This window comes from Oncorhynchus mykiss, chromosome 2, assembly GCF_057628025.1.
Source record: "Oncorhynchus mykiss isolate SJ-2025 chromosome 2, ASM5762802v1, whole genome shotgun sequence".
Classification (NCBI taxonomy): domain Eukaryota; kingdom Metazoa; phylum Chordata; class Actinopteri; order Salmoniformes; family Salmonidae; genus Oncorhynchus; species Oncorhynchus mykiss.
Genome location: NC_143023.1, coordinates 30036068 through 30054919, shown reverse-complemented (window position 1 = coordinate 30054919; position 18852 = coordinate 30036068). Strand labels below are relative to the sequence as shown.

Here is an 18852-nt window from a genome sequence, read left to right as displayed (position 1 = left end):
TGGGGCCCCACAAGGGTGCGTTCTCAGCCCTCTCCTGTACTCCCTGTTCACCCATGACTGCGTGGCCATGCACGCCTCCAACTCAATCATCAAGTTTGCAGACGACACTACAGTGGTAGGCTTGATTACCAACAGCGACGAGACGGCCTACAGGGAGGAGGTGAGGGCCCTCGGAGTGTGGTGTCAGGAAAATAACCTCACACTCAATGTCAACAAAACAAAGGAGATGATCGTGGACTTCAGGAAACAGCAGAGGGAGAAGCCCCCTATCCATATCGACGGGACAGTAGTGGAGAAGGTGGAAAGTTCCTCGGCGTACACATCACGGACAAACTGAAATGGTCCACCCACACAGACACACAGCGTGGTGAAGAAGGCGCAGCAGCGCCTTTTCAACCTCAGGAGGCTGAAGAAATTTGGCTTGTCACCAAAAACACTCACAAACTTTTACAACTGCACAATCGAGAGCATCCTGTCGGATAGTACAGATATTTCTGTACTAACAGTTTTCACCAATGTTCTCTTTATAATACTATGATAATGTTATATCAGTGGAGGCTGCTGAGGGGAGGACGGCTCATAATAATGTCTGGAATGGAATCAAACTATGTGTTTGATGCATTTGATACCATTCCACTGATGCCGCTTCCAGCCATTACCACGAGCTCCTCCTCCCAAATGTATTTTACCTTTATTTAACTACGCAAGTCAGTTAAGAACAAATTCTTATTTTCAGTGACGGCCTAGGAACAGTGGGTTAACTGTCAGTTCAGGGGCAGAACGAAAGATTTGTACCTTGTCAGTTCAGGGATTTGAACTTGCAACCTTCCGGTTACTAGTCCAACACTTTAACCACTAGGAGGTGCCACCAATCTCCTGTGTTTTCTATTTAAACAATAAGTAAGGGTTGAGCCTTGGGGTACTCCCTTGGTGATAGGCAGTGGCTGAGACAAAAAAAAAACAGATTGCATACCAGAGAGAATACTATAGACATCAAGAAAGCCAGTCAATTGATTATTGACAAGTTTTCCAACACTTTTGATAAACGGGGAAAAATAGAAATAGGCCTATAACAGTTAGGATCAGCTTGATCTCCCCCTTTGGCGATATACCACAATCCCCCGAGGTGCCTTATTGCTATTTTTATTTATTTATTATTTAACTAGGCAAATCAGTTAAGAACAAATTCGTATTTTCAATGAAGGCCTACACCTGCCAAACACGGATGACGCAGGGCCAATTGTGCGCTGCCCTCTGGGCCTATCAATCACTGCCGGTTGTGATGATACAGCCTGGAAAAAATGGTTACCAACGTAATTTGAGTTTTGCTAAAACATAATATCAGTCAGTGTCTGATATATTTGTAATTTTATGTTGGCTATTACCGGTTTCTGTCTTCAATAGCATCAGCAGTTGTCGTGGCCGAGTGGTTAAGGCGATGGACTAGAAATCCATTGGGATCTTCCCGCGCAGGTTCGAATCCTGCCGACAACGTGATATTTTTCTCCTGTGATTGGTAATGCCCAGGCGTTTACATTGTATCAGCCTTCCTAAAATGCATTGTTATTTCATCAAGCATGTTAGCTAAATCACGTAGTTAGCTATGTAACGTTAGCTTGCTAAAACTGTTCCTCGCTTCACACCGTCAGCACCACTGACGATACACCCAGAAAAACGGACAGCGAAGATATAGATGCCCTTCTTGAGGACATACTTGACGATGATTTCGATTCCCTTGCGCTAAACGTGAGTAAATAACCTTAGCTACATCGCCTTGCAATGTTGAATGCAGTTTTTTGTTGTTGTTGCTAACAGCATCTACTGTCCAGTAGTAGTAGCTAGCTAAAGTTAGCTGTTTGGATATCACACGGATGTATTAGCTAGCTATAATGAGATAAATATGAGGCTATGTTTGATTGTTTTTAGCCTGTTTCCAATGGAAAGGTTGCTTTCATTTTTGTCCTTCTGACTCCAATGCATTAGCTAACGTTACATTGCAAAAGGGCCGGCCCGTAGGTGGTGAATGTAGGAAACAACATCTCCACCCCGCTGATCCTCAACACTGGGGCCCCACAAGGGTGCGTTCTCAGCCCTCTCCTGTACTCCCTGTTCACCCATGACTGCGTGGCCATGCACGCCTCCAACTCAATCATCAAGTTTGCAGACGACACTACAGTGGTAGGCTTGATTACCAACAGCGACGAGACGGCCTACAGGGAGGAGGTGAGGGCCCTCGGAGTGTGGTGTCAGGAAAATAACCTCACACTCAATGTCAACAAAACAAAGGAGATGATCGTGGACTTCAGGAAACAGCAGAGGGAGAAGCCCCCTATCCATATCGACGGGACAGTAGTGGAGAAGGTGGAAAGTTCCTCGGCGTACACATCACGGACAAACTGAAATGGTCCACCCACACAGACACACAGCGTGGTGAAGAAGGCGCAGCAGCGCCTTTTCAACCTCAGGAGGCTGAAGAAATTTGGCTTGTCACCAAAAACACTCACAAACTTTTACAACTGCACAATCGAGAGCATCCTGTCGGATAGTACAGATATTTCTGTACTAACAGTTTTCACCAATGTTCTCTTTATAATACTATGATAATGTTATATCAGTGGAGGCTGCTGAGGGGAGGACGGCTCATAATAATGTCTGGAATGGAATCAAACTATGTGTTTGATGCATTTGATACCATTCCACTGATGCCGCTTCCAGCCATTACCACGAGCTCCTCCTCCCAAATGTATTTTACCTTTATTTAACTACGCAAGTCAGTTAAGAACAAATTCTTATTTTCAGTGACGGCCTAGGAACAGTGGGTTAACTGTCAGTTCAGGGGCAGAACGAAAGATTTGTACCTTGTCAGTTCAGGGATTTGAACTTGCAACCTTCCGGTTACTAGTCCAACGCTTTAACCACTAGGAGGTGCCACCAATCTCCTGTGTTTTCTATTTAAACAATAAGTAAGGGTTGAGCCTTGGGGTACTCCCTTGGTGACAGGCAGTGGCTGAGACAAAAAAAAAACAGATTGCATACCAGAGAGAATACTATAGACATCAAGAAAGCCAGTCAATTGATTATTGACAAGTTTTCCAACACTTTTGATAAACGGGGAAAAATAGAAATAGGCCTATAACAGTTAGGATCAGCTTGATCTCCCCCTTTGGCGATATACCACAATCCCCCGAGGTGCCTTATTGCTATTTTTATTTATTTATTATTTAACTAGGCAAATCAGTTAAGAACAAATTCGTATTTTCAATGAAGGCCTACACCTGCCAAACACGGATGACGCAGGGCCAATTGTGCGCTGCCCTCTGGGCCTATCAATCACTGCCGGTTGTGATGATACAGCCTGGAAAAAATGGTTACCAACGTAATTTGAGTTTTGCTAAAACATAATATCAGTCAGTGTCTGATATATTTGTAATTTTATGTTGGCTATTACCGGTTTCTGTCTTCAATAGCATCAGCAGTTGTCGTGGCCGAGTGGTTAAGGCGATGGACTAGAAATCCATTGGGATCTTCCCGCGCAGGTTCGAATCCTGCCGACAACGTGATATTTTTCTCCTGTGATTGGTAATGCCCAGGCGTTTACATTGTATCAGCCTTCCTAAAATGCATTGTTATTTCATCAAGCATGTTAGCTAAATCACGTAGTTAGCTATGTAACGTTAGCTTGCTAAAACTGTTCCTCGCTTCACACCGTCAGCACCACTGACGATACACCCAGAAAAACGGACAGCGAAGATATAGATGCCCTTCTTGAGGACATACTTGACGATGATTTCGATTCCCTTGCGCTAAACGTGAGTAAATAACCTTAGCTACATCGCCTTGCAATGTTGAATGCAGTTTTTTGTTGTTGTTGCTAACAGCATCTACTGTCCAGTAGTAGTAGCTAGCTAAAGTTAGCTGTTTGGATATCACACGGATGTATTAGCTAGCTATAATGAGATAAATATGAGGCTATGTTTGATTGTTTTTAGCCTGTTTCCAATGGAAAGGTTGCTTTCATTTTTGTCCTTCTGACTCCAATGCATTAGCTAACGTTACATTGCAAAAGGGCCGGCCCGTAGGTGGTGAATGTAGGAAACAACATCTCCACCCCGCTGATCCTCAACACTGGGGCCCCACAAGGGTGCGTTCTCAGCCCTCTCCTGTACTCCCTGTTCACCCATGACTGCGTGGCCATGCACGCCTCCAACTCAATCATCAAGTTTGCAGACGACACTACAGTGGTAGGCTTGATTACCAACAGCGACGAGACGGCCTACAGGGAGGAGGTGAGGGCCCTCGGAGTGTGGTGTCAGGAAAATAACCTCACACTCAATGTCAACAAAACAAAGGAGATGATCGTGGACTTCAGGAAACAGCAGAGGGAGAAGCCCCCTATCCATATCGACGGGACAGTAGTGGAGAAGGTGGAAAGTTCCTCGGCGTACACATCACGGACAAACTGAAATGGTCCACCCACACAGACACACAGCGTGGTGAAGAAGGCGCAGCAGCGCCTTTTCAACCTCAGGAGGCTGAAGAAATTTGGCTTGTCACCAAAAACACTCACAAACTTTTACAACTGCACAATCGAGAGCATCCTGTCGGATAGTACAGATATTTCTGTACTAACAGTTTTCACCAATGTTCTCTTTATAATACTATGATAATGTTATATCAGTGGAGGCTGCTGAGGGGAGGACGGCTCATAATAATGTCTGGAATGGAATCAAACTATGTGTTTGATGCATTTGATACCATTCCACTGATGCCGCTTCCAGCCATTACCACGAGCTCCTCCTCCCAAATGTATTTTACCTTTATTTAACTACGCAAGTCAGTTAAGAACAAATTCTTATTTTCAGTGACGGCCTAGGAACAGTGGGTTAACTGTCAGTTCAGGGGCAGAACGAAAGATTTGTACCTTGTCAGTTCAGGGATTTGAACTTGCAACCTTCCGGTTACTAGTCCAACGCTTTAACCACTAGGAGGTGCCACCAATCTCCTGTGTTTTCTATTTAAACAATAAGTAAGGGTTGAGCCTTGGGGTACTCCCTTGGTGATAGGCAGTGGCTGAGACAAAAAAAAAACAGATTGCATACCAGAGAGAATACTATAGACATCAAGAAAGCCAGTCAATTGATTATTGACAAGTTTTCCAACACTTTTGATAAACGGGGAAAAATAGAAATAGGCCTATAACAGTTAGGATCAGCTTGATCTCCCCCTTTGGCGATATACCACAATCCCCCGAGGTGCCTTATTGCTATTTTTATTTATTTATTATTTAACTAGGCAAATCAGTTAAGAACAAATTCGTATTTTCAATGAAGGCCTACACCTGCCAAACACGGATGACGCAGGGCCAATTGTGCGCTGCCCTCTGGGCCTATCAATCACTGCCGGTTGTGATGATACAGCCTGGAAAAAATGGTTACCAACGTAATTTGAGTTTTGCTAAAACATAATATCAGTCAGTGTCTGATATATTTGTAATTTTATGTTGGCTATTACCGGTTTCTGTCTTCAATAGCATCAGCAGTTGTCGTGGCCGAGTGGTTAAGGCGATGGACTAGAAATCCATTGGGATCTTCCCGCGCAGGTTCGAATCCTGCCGACAACGTGATATTTTTCTCCTGTGATTGGTAATGCCCAGGCGTTTACATTGTATCAGCCTTCCTAAAATGCATTGTTATTTCATCAAGCATGTTAGCTAAATCACGTAGTTAGCTATGTAACGTTAGCTTGCTAAAACTGTTCCTCGCTTCACACCGTCAGCACCACTGACGATACACCCAGAAAAACGGACAGCGAAGATATAGATGCCCTTCTTGAGGACATACTTGACGATGATTTCGATTCCCTTGCGCTAAACGTGAGTAAATAACCTTAGCTACATCGCCTTGCAATGTTGAATGCAGTTTTTTGTTGTTGTTGCTAACAGCATCTACTGTCCAGTAGTAGTAGCTAGCTAAAGTTAGCTGTTTGGATATCACACGGATGTATTAGCTAGCTATAATGAGATAAATATGAGGCTATGTTTGATTGTTTTTAGCCTGTTTCCAATGGAAAGGTTGCTTTCATTTTTGTCCTTCTGACTCCAATGCATTAGCTAACGTTACATTGCAAAAGGGCCGGCCCGTAGGTGGTGAATGTAGGAAACAACATCTCCACCCCGCTGATCCTCAACACTGGGGCCCCACAAGGGTGCGTTCTCAGCCCTCTCCTGTACTCCCTGTTCACCCATGACTGCGTGGCCATGCACGCCTCCAACTCAATCATCAAGTTTGCAGACGACACTACAGTGGTAGGCTTGATTACCAACAGCGACGAGACGGCCTACAGGGAGGAGGTGAGGGCCCTCGGAGTGTGGTGTCAGGAAAATAACCTCACACTCAATGTCAACAAAACAAAGGAGATGATCGTGGACTTCAGGAAACAGCAGAGGGAGAAGCCCCCTATCCATATCGACGGGACAGTAGTGGAGAAGGTGGAAAGTTCCTCGGCGTACACATCACGGACAAACTGAAATGGTCCACCCACACAGACACACAGCGTGGTGAAGAAGGCGCAGCAGCGCCTTTTCAACCTCAGGAGGCTGAAGAAATTTGGCTTGTCACCAAAAACACTCACAAACTTTTACAACTGCACAATCGAGAGCATCCTGTCGGATAGTACAGATATTTCTGTACTAACAGTTTTCACCAATGTTCTCTTTATAATACTATGATAATGTTATATCAGTGGAGGCTGCTGAGGGGAGGACGGCTCATAATAATGTCTGGAATGGAATCAAACTATGTGTTTGATGCATTTGATACCATTCCACTGATGCCGCTTCCAGCCATTACCACGAGCTCCTCCTCCCAAATGTATTTTACCTTTATTTAACTACGCAAGTCAGTTAAGAACAAATTCTTATTTTCAGTGACGGCCTAGGAACAGTGGGTTAACTGTCAGTTCAGGGGCAGAACGAAAGATTTGTACCTTGTCAGTTCAGGGATTTGAACTTGCAACCTTCCGGTTACTAGTCCAACGCTTTAACCACTAGGAGGTGCCACCAATCTCCTGTGTTTTCTATTTAAACAATAAGTAAGGGTTGAGCCTTGGGGTACTCCCTTGGTGACAGGCAGTGGCTGAGACAAAAAAAAAACAGATTGCATACCAGAGAGAATACTATAGACATCAAGAAAGCCAGTCAATTGATTATTGACAAGTTTTCCAACACTTTTGATAAACGGGGAAAAATAGAAATAGGCCTATAACAGTTAGGATCAGCTTGATCTCCCCCTTTGGCGATATACCACAATCCCCCGAGGTGCCTTATTGCTATTTTTATTTATTTATTATTTAACTAGGCAAATCAGTTAAGAACAAATTCGTATTTTCAATGAAGGCCTACACCTGCCAAACACGGATGACGCAGGGCCAATTGTGCGCTGCCCTCTGGGCCTATCAATCACTGCCGGTTGTGATGATACAGCCTGGAAAAAATGGTTACCAACGTAATTTGAGTTTTGCTAAAACATAATATCAGTCAGTGTCTGATATATTTGTAATTTTATGTTGGCTATTACCGGTTTCTGTCTTCAATAGCATCAGCAGTTGTCGTGGCCGAGTGGTTAAGGCGATGGACTAGAAATCCATTGGGATCTTCCCGCGCAGGTTCGAATCCTGCCGACAACGTGATATTTTTCTCCTGTGATTGGTAATGCCCAGGCGTTTACATTGTATCAGCCTTCCTAAAATGCATTGTTATTTCATCAAGCATGTTAGCTAAATCACGTAGTTAGCTATGTAACGTTAGCTTGCTAAAACTGTTCCTCGCTTCACACCGTCAGCACCACTGACGATACACCCAGAAAAACGGACAGCGAAGATATAGATGCCCTTCTTGAGGACATACTTGACGATGATTTCGATTCCCTTGCGCTAAACGTGAGTAAATAACCTTAGCTACATCGCCTTGCAATGTTGAATGCAGTTTTTTGTTGTTGTTGCTAACAGCATCTACTGTCCAGTAGTAGTAGCTAGCTAAAGTTAGCTGTTTGGATATCACACGGATGTATTAGCTAGCTATAATGAGATAAATATGAGGCTATGTTTGATTGTTTTTAGCCTGTTTCCAATGGAAAGGTTGCTTTCATTTTTGTCCTTCTGACTCCAATGCATTAGCTAACGTTACATTGCAAAAGGGCCGGCCCGTAGGTGGTGAATGTAGGAAACAACATCTCCACCCCGCTGATCCTCAACACTGGGGCCCCACAAGGGTGCGTTCTCAGCCCTCTCCTGTACTCCCTGTTCACCCATGACTGCGTGGCCATGCACGCCTCCAACTCAATCATCAAGTTTGCAGACGACACTACAGTGGTAGGCTTGATTACCAACAGCGACGAGACGGCCTACAGGGAGGAGGTGAGGGCCCTCGGAGTGTGGTGTCAGGAAAATAACCTCACACTCAATGTCAACAAAACAAAGGAGATGATCGTGGACTTCAGGAAACAGCAGAGGGAGAAGCCCCCTATCCATATCGACGGGACAGTAGTGGAGAAGGTGGAAAGTTCCTCGGCGTACACATCACGGACAAACTGAAATGGTCCACCCACACAGACACACAGCGTGGTGAAGAAGGCGCAGCAGCGCCTTTTCAACCTCAGGAGGCTGAAGAAATTTGGCTTGTCACCAAAAACACTCACAAACTTTTACAACTGCACAATCGAGAGCATCCTGTCGGATAGTACAGATATTTCTGTACTAACAGTTTTCACCAATGTTCTCTTTATAATACTATGATAATGTTATATCAGTGGAGGCTGCTGAGGGGAGGACGGCTCATAATAATGTCTGGAATGGAATCAAAGTATGTGTTTGATACCATTCCACTGATTCCGCTTCCAGCCATTAACACGAGCTCCTCCTCCCAAATGTATTTTACCTTTATTTAACTACGCAAGTCAGTTAAGAACAAATTCTTATTTTCAGTGACGGCCTAGGAACAGTGGGTTAACTGTCAGTTCAGGGGCAGAACGAAAGATTTGTACCTTGTCAGTTCGGGGATTTGAACTTGCAACCTTCCGGTTACTAGTCCAACGCTTTAACCACTAGGAGGTGCCACCAATCTCCTGTGTTTTCTGTTTAAACAATAAGTAAGGGTTGAGCCTTGGGGTACTCCCTTGGTGACAGGCAGTGGCTGAGACAAAAAAAACCAGATTGCATACCAGAGAGAATACTATAGACATCAAGAAAGCCAGTCAATTGATTATTGACAAGTTTTCCAACACTTTTGATAAACGGGGAAAAATAGAAATAGGCCTATAACAGTTAGGATCAGCTTGATCTCCCCCTTTGGCGATATACCACAATCCCCCGAGGTGCCTTATTGCTATTTTTATTTATTTATTATTTAACTAGGCAAATCAGTTAAGAACAAATTCGTATTTTCAATGAAGGCCTACACCTGCCAAACACGGATGACGCAGGGCCAATTGTGCGCTGCCCTCTGGGCCTATCAATCACTGCCGGTTGTGATGATACAGCCTGGAAAAAATGGTTACCAACGTAATTTGAGTTTTGCTAAAACATAATATCAGTCAGTGTCTGATATATTTGTAATTTTATGTTGGCTATTACCGGTTTCTGTCTTCAATAGCATCAGCAGTTGTCGTGGCCGAGTGGTTAAGGCGATGGACTAGAAATCCATTGGGATCTTCCCGCGCAGGTTTGAATCTTGCCGACAACGTGATATTTTTCTCCTGTGATTGGTAATGCCCAGGCGTTTACATTGTATCAGCCTTCCTAAAATGCATTGTTATTTCATCAAGCATGTTAGCTAAATCACGTAGTTAGCTATGTAACGTTAGCTTGCTAAAACTGTTCCTCGCTTCACACCGTCAGCACCACTGACAATACACCCAGAAAAACGGACAGCGAAGATATAGATAGATGCCCTTCTTGAGGACATACTTGACGATGATTTCGATTCCCTTGCGCTAAACGTGAGTAAATAACCTTAGCTACATCGCCTTGCAATGTTGAATGCAGTTTTTTGTTGTTGTTGCTAACAGCATCTACTGTCCAGTAGTAGTAGCTAGCTAAAGTTAGCTGTTTGGATATCACACGGATGTATTAGCTAGCTATAATGAGATAAATATGAGGCTATGTTTGATTGTTTTTAGCCTGTTTCCAATGGAAAGGTTGCTTTCATTTTTGTCCTTCTGACTCCAATGCATTAGCTAACGTTACATTGCAAAAGGGCCGGCCCGTAGGTGGTGAATGTAGGAAACAACATCTCCACCCCGCTGATCCTCAACACTGGGGCCCCACAAGGGTGCGTTCTCAGCCCTCTCCTGTACTCCCTGTTCACCCATGACTGCGTGGCCATGCACGCCTCCAACTCAATCATCAAGTTTGCAGACGACACTACAGTGGTAGGCTTGATTACCAACAGCGACGAGACGGCCTACAGGGAGGAGGTGAGGGCCCTCGGAGTGTGGTGTCAGGAAAATAACCTCACACTCAATGTCAACAAAACAAAGGAGATGATCGTGGACTTCAGGAAACAGCAGAGGGAGAAGCCCCCTATCCATATCGACGGGACAGTAGTGGAGAAGGTGGAAAGTTCCTCGGCGTACACATCACGGATAAACTGAAATGGTCCACCCACACAGACACACAGCGTGGTGAAGAAGGCGCAGCAGCGCCTTTTCAACCTCAGGAGGCTGAAGAAATTTGGCTTGTCACCAAAAACACTCACAAACTTTTACAACTGCACAATCGAGAGCATCCTGTCGGATAGTACAGATCATTCTGTACTAACAGTTTTCACCAATGTTCTCTTTATAATACTATGATAATGTTATATCAGTGGAGGCTGCTGAGGGGAGGACGGCTCATAATAATGTCTGGAATGGAATCAAACTATGTGTTTGATACCATTCCACTGATTCCGCTTCCAGCCATTACCACGAGCTCCTCCTCCCAAATGTATTTTACCTTTATTTAACTACGCAAGTCAGTTAAGAACAAATTCTTATTTTCAGTGACGGCCTAGGAACAGTGGGTTAACTGTCAGTTCAGGGGCAGAACGACAGATTTGTACCTTGTCAGCTCGGGGATTTGAACTTGCAACCTTCCGGTTACTAGTCCAACGCTTTAACCACTAGGAGGTGCCACCAATCTCCTGTGTTTTCTGTTTAAACAATAAGTAAGGATTGAGCCTTGGGGTACTCCCTTGGTGACAGGCAGTGGCTGAGACAAAAAAAAACAGATTGCATACCAGAGAGAATACTATAGACATCAAGAAAGCCAGTCAATTGATTATTGACAAGTTTTCCAACACTTTTGATAAACGGGGAAAAATAGAAATATGCCTATAACAGTTAGGATCAGCTTGATCTCCCCCTTTGGCGATATACCACAATCCCCCGAGGTGCCTTATTGCTATTTTTATGTATTTATTATTTAACTAGGCAAATCAGTTAAGAACAAATTCGTATTTTCAATGAAGGCCTACACCTGCCAAACACGGATGACGCAGGGCCAATTGTGCGCTGCCCTCTGGGCCTATCAATCACTGCCGGTTGTGATGATACAGCCTGGAAAAAATGGTTACCAACGTAATTTGAGTTTTGCTAAAACATAATATCAGTCAGTGTCTGATATATTTGTAATTTTATGTTGGCTATTACCGGTTTCTGTCTTCAATAGCATCAGCAGTTGTCGTGGCCGAGTGGTTAAGGCGATGGACTAGAAATCCATTGGGATCTTCCCGCGCAGGTTCGAATCCTGCCGACAACGTGATATTTTTCTCCTGTGATTGGTAATGCCCAGGCGTTTACATTGTATCGGCCTTCCTAAAATGCATTGTTATTTCATCAAGCATGTTAGCTAAATCCCGTAGTTAGCTATGTAACGTTAGCTTGCTAAAACTGTTCCTCGCTTCACACCGTCAGCACCACTGACGATATACCCAGAAAAACGGACAGCGAAGATATAGATGCCCTTCTTGAGGACATACTTGACGATGATTTCGATTCCCTTGCGCTAAACGTGAGTAAATAACCTTAGCTACATCGCCTTGCAATGTTGAATGCAGTTTTTTGTTGTTGTTGCTAACAGCATCTACTGTCCAGTAGTAGTAGCTAGCTAAAGTTAGCTGTTTGGATATCACACGGATGTATTAGCTAGCTATAATGAGATAAATATGAGGCTATGTTTGATTGTTTTTAGCCTGTTTCCAATGGAAAGGTTGCTTTCATTTTTGTCCTTCTGACTCCAATGCATTAGCTAACGTTACATTGCAAAAGGGCCGGCCCGTAGGTGGTGAATGTAGGAAACAACATCTCCACCCCGCTGATCCTCAACACTGGGGCCCCACAAGGGTGCGTTCTCAGCCCTCTCCTGTACTCCCTGTTCACCCATGACTGCGTGGCCATGCACGCCTCCAACTCAAATCATCAAGTTTGCAGACGACACTACAGTGGTAGGCTTGATTACCAACAGCGACGAGACGGCCTACAGGGAGGAGGTGAGGGCCCTCGGAGTGTGGTGAGGGCCCTCGGAGAAGCCCCCTATCCATATCGACGGGACAGTAGTGGAGAAGGTGGAAAGTTCCTCGGCGTACACATCACGGATAAACTGAAATGGTCCACCCACACAGACACACAGCGTGGTGAAGAAGGCGCAGCAGCGCCTTTTCAACCTCAGGATGCTGAAGAAATTTGGCTTGTCACCAAAAACACTCACAAACTTTTACAACTGCACAATCGAGAGCATCCTGTCGGATAGTACAGATCATTCTGTACTAACAGTTTTCACCAATGTTCTCTTTATAATACTATGATAATGTTATATCAGTGGAGGCTGCTGAGGGGAGGACGGCTCATAATAATGTCTGGAATGGAATCAAACTATGTGTTTGATACCATTCCACTGATTCCGCTTCCAGCCATTACCACGAGCTCCTCCTCCCAAATGTATTTTACCTTTATTTAACTACGCAAGTCAGTTAAGAACAAATTCTTATTTTCAGTGACGGCCTAGGAACAGTGGGTTAACTGTCAGTTCAGGGGCAGAACGACAGATTTGTACCTTGTCAGCTCAGGGATTTGAACTTGCAACCTTCCAGTTACTAGTCCAACGCTTTAACCACTAGGAGGTGCCACCAATCTCCTGTGTTTTCTGTTTAAACAATAAGTAAGGATTGAGCCTTGGGGTACTCCCTTGTTGACAGGCAGTGGCTGAGACAAAAAAAACAGATTGCATACCAGAGAGAATACTATAGACATCAAGAAAGCCAGTCAATTGATTATTGACAAGTTTTCCAACACTTTTGATAAACGGGGAAAAATAGAAATATGCCTATAACAGTTAGGATCAGCTTGATCTCCCCCTTTGGCGATATACCACAATCCCCCGAGGTGCCTTATTGCTATTTTTATGTATTTATTATTTAACTAGGCAAATCAGTTAAGAACAAATTCGTATTTTCAATGAAGGCCTACACCTGCCAAACACGGATGACGCAGGGCCAATTGTGCGCTGCCCTCTGGGCCTATCAATCACTGCCGGTTGTGATGATACAGCCTGGAAAAAATGGTTACCAACGTAATTTGAGTTTTGCTAAAACATAATATCAGTCAGTGTCTGATATATTTGTAATTTTATGTTGGCTATTACCGGTTTCTGTCTTCAATAGCATCAGCAGTTGTCGTGGCCGAGTGGTTAAGGCGATGGACTAGAAATCCATTGGGATCTTCCCGCGCAGGTTCGAATCCTGCCGACAACGTGATATTTTTCTCCTGTGATTGGTAATGCCCAGGCGTTTACATTGTATCGGCCTTCCTAAAATGCATTGTTATTTCATCAAGCATGTTAGCTAAATCCCGTAGTTAGCTATGTAACGTTAGCTTGCTAAAACTGTTCCTCGCTTCACACCGTCAGCACCACTGACGATATACCCAGAAAAACGGACAGCGAAGATATAGATGCCCTTCTTGAGGACATACTTGACGATGATTTCGATTCCCTTGCGCTAAACGTGAGTAAATAACCTTAGCTACATCGCCTTGCAATGTTGAATGCAGTTTTTTGTTGTTGTTGCTAACAGCATCTACTGTCCAGTAGTAGTAGCTAGCTAAAGTTAGCTGTTTGGATATCACACGGATGTATTAGCTAGCTATAATGAGATAAATATGAGGCTATGTTTGATTGTTTTTAGCCTGTTTCCAATGGAAAGGTTGCTTTCATTTTTGTCCTTCTGACTCCAATGCATTAGCTAACGTTACATTGCAAAAGGGCCGGCCCGTAGGTGGTGAATGTAGGAAACAACATCTCCACCCCGCTGATCCTCAACACTGGGGCCCCACAAGGGTGCGTTCTCAGCCCTCTCCTGTACTCCCTGTTCACCCATGACTGCGTGGCCATGCACGCCTCCAACTCAAATCATCAAGTTTGCAGACGACACTACAGTGGTAGGCTTGATTACCAACAGCGACGAGACGGCCTACAGGGAGGAGGTGAGGGCCCTCGGAGTGTGGTGTCAGGAAAATAACCTCACACTCAATGTCAACAAAACAAAGGAGATGATCGTGGACTTCAGGAAACAGCAGAGGGAGAAGCCCCCTATCCATATCGACGGGACAGTAGTGGAGAAGGTGGAAAGTTCCTCGGCGTACACATCACGGACAAACTGAAATGGTCCACCCACACAGACACACAGCGTGGTGAAGAAGGCGCAGCAGCGCCTTTTCAACCTCAGGAGGCTGAAGAAATTTGGCTTGTCACCAAAAACACTCACAAACTTTTACAACTGCACAATCGAGAGCATCCTGTCGGATAGTACAGATCATTCTGTACTAACAGTTTTCACCAATGTTCTCTTTATAATACTATGATAATGTTATATCAGTGGAGGCTGCTGAGGGGAGGACGGCTCATAATAATGTCTGGAATGGAATCAAACTATGTGTTTGATACCATTCCACTGATTCCGCTTCCAGCCATTACCACGAGCTCCTCCTCCCGAATGTATTTTACCTTTATTTAACTACGCAAGTCAGTTAAGAACAAATTCTTATTTTCAGTGACGGCCTAGGAACAGTGGGTTAACTGTCAGTTCAGGGGCAGAACGACAGATTTGTACCTTGTCAGCTCGGGGATTTGAACTTGCAACCTTCCGGTTACTAGTCCAACGCTTTAACCACTAGGAGGTGCCACCAATCTCCTGTGTTTTCTGTTTAAACAATAAGTAAGGATTGAGCCTTGGGGTACTCCCTTGTTGACAGGCAGTGGCTGAGACAAAAAAAACAGATTGCATACCAGAGAGAATACTATAGACATCAAGAAAGCCAGTCAATTGATTATTGACAAGTTTTCCAACACTTTTGATAAACGGGGAAAAATAGAAATATGCCTATAACAGTTAGGATCAGCTTGATCTCCCCCTTTGGCGATATACCACAATCCCCCGAGGTGCCTTATTGCTATTTTTATGTATTTATTATTTAACTAGGCAAATCAGTTAAGAACAAATTCGTATTTTCAATGAAGGCCTACACCTGCCAAACACGGATGACGCAGGGCCAATTGTGCGCTGCCCTCTGGGCCTATCAATCACTGCCGGTTGTGATGATACAGCCTGGAAAAAATGGTTACCAACGTAATTTGAGTTTTGCTAAAACATAATATCAGTCAGTGTCTGATATATTTGTAATTTTATGTTGGCTATTACCGGTTTCTGTCTTCAATAGCATCAGCAGTTGTCGTGGCCGAGTGGTTAAGGCGATGGACTAGAAATCCATTGGGATCTTCCCGCGCAGGTTCGAATCCTGCCGACAACGTGATATTTTTCTCCTGTGATTGGTAATGCCCAGGCGTTTACATTGTATCGGCCTTCCTAAAATGCATTGTTATTTCATCAAGCATGTTAGCTAAATCCCGTAGTTAGCTATGTAACGTTAGCTTGCTAAAACTGTTCCTCGCTTCACACCGTCAGCACCACTGACGATATACCCAGAAAAACGGACAGCGAAGATATAGATGCCCTTCTTGAGGACATACTTGACGATGATTTCGATTCCCTTGCGCTAAACGTGAGTAAATAACCTTAGCTACATCGCCTTGCAATGTTGAATGCAGTTTTTTGTTGTTGTTGCTAACAGCATCTACTGTCCAGTAGTAGTAGCTAGCTAAAGTTAGCTGTTTGGATATCACACGGATGTATTAGCTAGCTATAATGAGATAAATATGAGGCTATGTTTGATTGTTTTTAGCCTGTTTCCAATGGAAAGGTTGCTTTCATTTTTGTCCTTCTGACTCCAATGCATTAGCTAACGTTACATTGCAAAAGGGCCGGCCCGTAGGTGGTGAATGTAGGAAACAACATCTCCACCCCGCTGATCCTCAACACTGGGGCCCCACAAGGGTGCGTTCTCAGCCCTCTCCTGTACTCCCTGTTCACCCATGACTGCGTGGCCATGCACGCCTCCAACTCAAATCATCAAGTTTGCAGACGACACTACAGTGGTAGGCTTGATTACCAACAGCGACGAGACGGCCTACAGGGAGGAGGTGAGGGCCCTCGGAGTGTGGTGTCAGGAAAATAACCTCACACTCAATGTCAACAAAACAAAGGAGATGATCGTGGACTTCAGGAAACAGCAGAGGGAGAAGCCCCCTATCCATATCGACGGGACAGTAGTGGAGAAGGTGGAAAGTTCCTCGGCGTACACATCACGGACAAACTGAAATGGTCCACCCACACAGACACACAGCGTGGTGAAGAAGGCGCAGCAGCGCCTTTTCAACCTCAGGAGGCTGAAGAAATTTGGCTTGTCACCAAAAACACTCACAAACTTTTACAACTGCACAATCGAGAGCATCCTGTCGGATAGTACAGATCATTCTGTACTAACAGTTTTCACCAATGTTCTCTTTATAATACTATGATAATGTTATATCAGTGGAGGCTGCTGAGGGGAGGACGGCTCATAATAATGTCTGGAATGGAATCAAACTATGTGTTTGATACCATTCCACTGATTCCGCTTCCAGCCATTACCACGAGCTCCTCCTCCCGAATGTATTTTACCTTTATTTAACTACGCAAGTCAGTTAAGAACAAATTCTTATTTTCAGTGACGGCCTAGGAACAGTGGGTTAACTGTCAGTTCAGGGGCAGAACGACAGATTTGTACCTTGTCAGCTCGGGGATTTGAACTTGCAACCTTCCGGTTACTAGTCCAACGCTTTAACCACTAGGAGGTGCCACCAATCTCCTGTGTTTTCTGTTTAAACAATAAGTAAGGATTGAGCCTTGGGGTACTCCCTTGTTGACAGGCAGTGGCTGAGACAAAAAAAACAGATTGCATACCAGAGAGAATACTATAGACATCAAGAAAGCCAGTCAATTGATTATTGACAAGTTTTCCAACACTTTTGATAAACGGGGAAAAATAGAAATATGCCTATAACAGTTAGGATCAGCTTGATCTCCCCCTTTGGCGATATACCACAATCCCCCGAGGTGCCTTATTGCTATTTTTATGTATTTATTATTTAACTAGGCAAATCAGTTAAGAACAAATTCGTATTTTCAATGAAGGCCTACACCTGCCAAACACGGATGACGCAGGGCCAATTGTGCGCTGCCCTCTGGGCCTATCAATCACTGCCGGTTGTGATGATACAGCCTGGAAAAAATGGTTACCAACGTAATTTGAGTTTTGCTAAAACATAATATCAGTCAGTGTCTGATATATTTGTAATTTTATGTTGGCTATTACCGGTTTCTGTCTTCAATAGCATCAGCAGTTGTCGTGGCCGAGTGGTTAAGGCGATGGACTAGAAATCCATTGGGATCTTCCCGCGCAGGTTCGAATCCTGCCGACAACGTGATATTTTTCTCCTGTGATTGGTAATGCCCAGGCGTTTACATTGTATCGGCCTTCCTAAAATGCATTGTTATTTCATCAAGCATGTTAGCTAAATCCCGTAGTTAGCTATGTAACGTTAGCTTGCTAAAACTGTTCCTCGCTTCACACCGTCAGCACCACTGACGATATACCCAGAAAAACGGACAGCGAAGATATAGATGCCCTTCTTGAGGACATACTTGACGATGATTTCGATTCCCTTGCGCTAAACGTGAGTAAATAACCTTAGCTACATCGCCTTGCAATGTTGAATGCAGTTTTTTGTTGTTGTTGCTAACAGCATCTACTGTCCAGTAGTAGTAGCTAGCTAAAGTTAGCTGTTTGGATATCACACGGATGTATTAGCTAGCTATAATGAGATAAATATGAGGCTATGTTTGATTGTTTTTAGCCTGTTTCCAATGGAAAGGTTGCTTTCATTTTTGTCCTTCTGACTCCAATGCATTAGCTAACGTTACATTGCAAAAGGGCCGGCCCGTAGGTGGTGAATGTAGGAAACAACATCTCCACCCCGCTGATCCTCAACACTGGGGCCCCACAAGGGTGCGTTCTCAGCCCTCTCCTGTACTCCCTGTTCACCCATGACTGCGTGGCCATGCACGCCTCCAACTCAAATCATCAAGTTTGCAGACGACACTACAGTGGTAGGCTTGATTACCAACAGCGACGAGACGGCCTACAGGGAGGAGGTGAGGGCCCTCGGAGTGTGGTGTCAGGAAAATAACCTCACACTCAATGTCAACAAAACAAAGGAGATGATCGTGGACTTCAGGAAACAGCAGAGGGAGAAGCCCCCTATCCATATCGACGGGACAGTAGTGGAGAAGGTGGAAAGTTCCTCGGCGTACACATCACGGACAAACTGAAATGGTCCACCCACACAGACACACAGCGTGGTGAAGAAGGCGCAGCAGCGCCTTTT

General features: G+C 44.4%; 8 non-coding genes across 8 annotated transcripts; all 8 read left to right on the top strand.

Annotated features, from left to right (window-relative positions):
- Nucleotides 1-1412: 1412 nt before the first annotated feature.
- trnas-aga (transfer RNA serine (anticodon AGA)) lies at nucleotides 1413-1494 on the top strand. Its single transcript has one exon. It is a non-coding gene; the product is annotated as a tRNA-Ser (tRNA).
- A 1981-nt stretch (nucleotides 1495-3475) lies between these two features.
- trnas-aga (transfer RNA serine (anticodon AGA)) lies at nucleotides 3476-3557 on the top strand. The gene has a single exon. It is a non-coding gene; the product is annotated as a tRNA-Ser (tRNA).
- Nucleotides 3558-5538: 1981 nt separating this feature from the next.
- trnas-aga (transfer RNA serine (anticodon AGA)) lies at nucleotides 5539-5620 on the top strand. The gene has a single exon. It is a non-coding gene; the product is annotated as a tRNA-Ser (tRNA).
- A 1981-nt stretch (nucleotides 5621-7601) lies between these two features.
- On the top strand, nucleotides 7602-7683 carry trnas-aga (transfer RNA serine (anticodon AGA)). The gene has a single exon. It is a non-coding gene; the product is annotated as a tRNA-Ser (tRNA).
- A 4028-nt stretch (nucleotides 7684-11711) lies between these two features.
- trnas-aga (transfer RNA serine (anticodon AGA)) lies at nucleotides 11712-11793 on the top strand. Its single transcript has one exon. It is a non-coding gene; the product is annotated as a tRNA-Ser (tRNA).
- Nucleotides 11794-13701: 1908 nt separating this feature from the next.
- Nucleotides 13702-13783, top strand: trnas-aga (transfer RNA serine (anticodon AGA)). Its single transcript has one exon. It is a non-coding gene; the product is annotated as a tRNA-Ser (tRNA).
- Nucleotides 13784-15754: 1971 nt separating this feature from the next.
- trnas-aga (transfer RNA serine (anticodon AGA)) lies at nucleotides 15755-15836 on the top strand. The gene has a single exon. It is a non-coding gene; the product is annotated as a tRNA-Ser (tRNA).
- A 1971-nt stretch (nucleotides 15837-17807) lies between these two features.
- Nucleotides 17808-17889, top strand: trnas-aga (transfer RNA serine (anticodon AGA)). Its single transcript has one exon. It is a non-coding gene; the product is annotated as a tRNA-Ser (tRNA).
- Nucleotides 17890-18852: the final 963 nt, after the last annotated feature.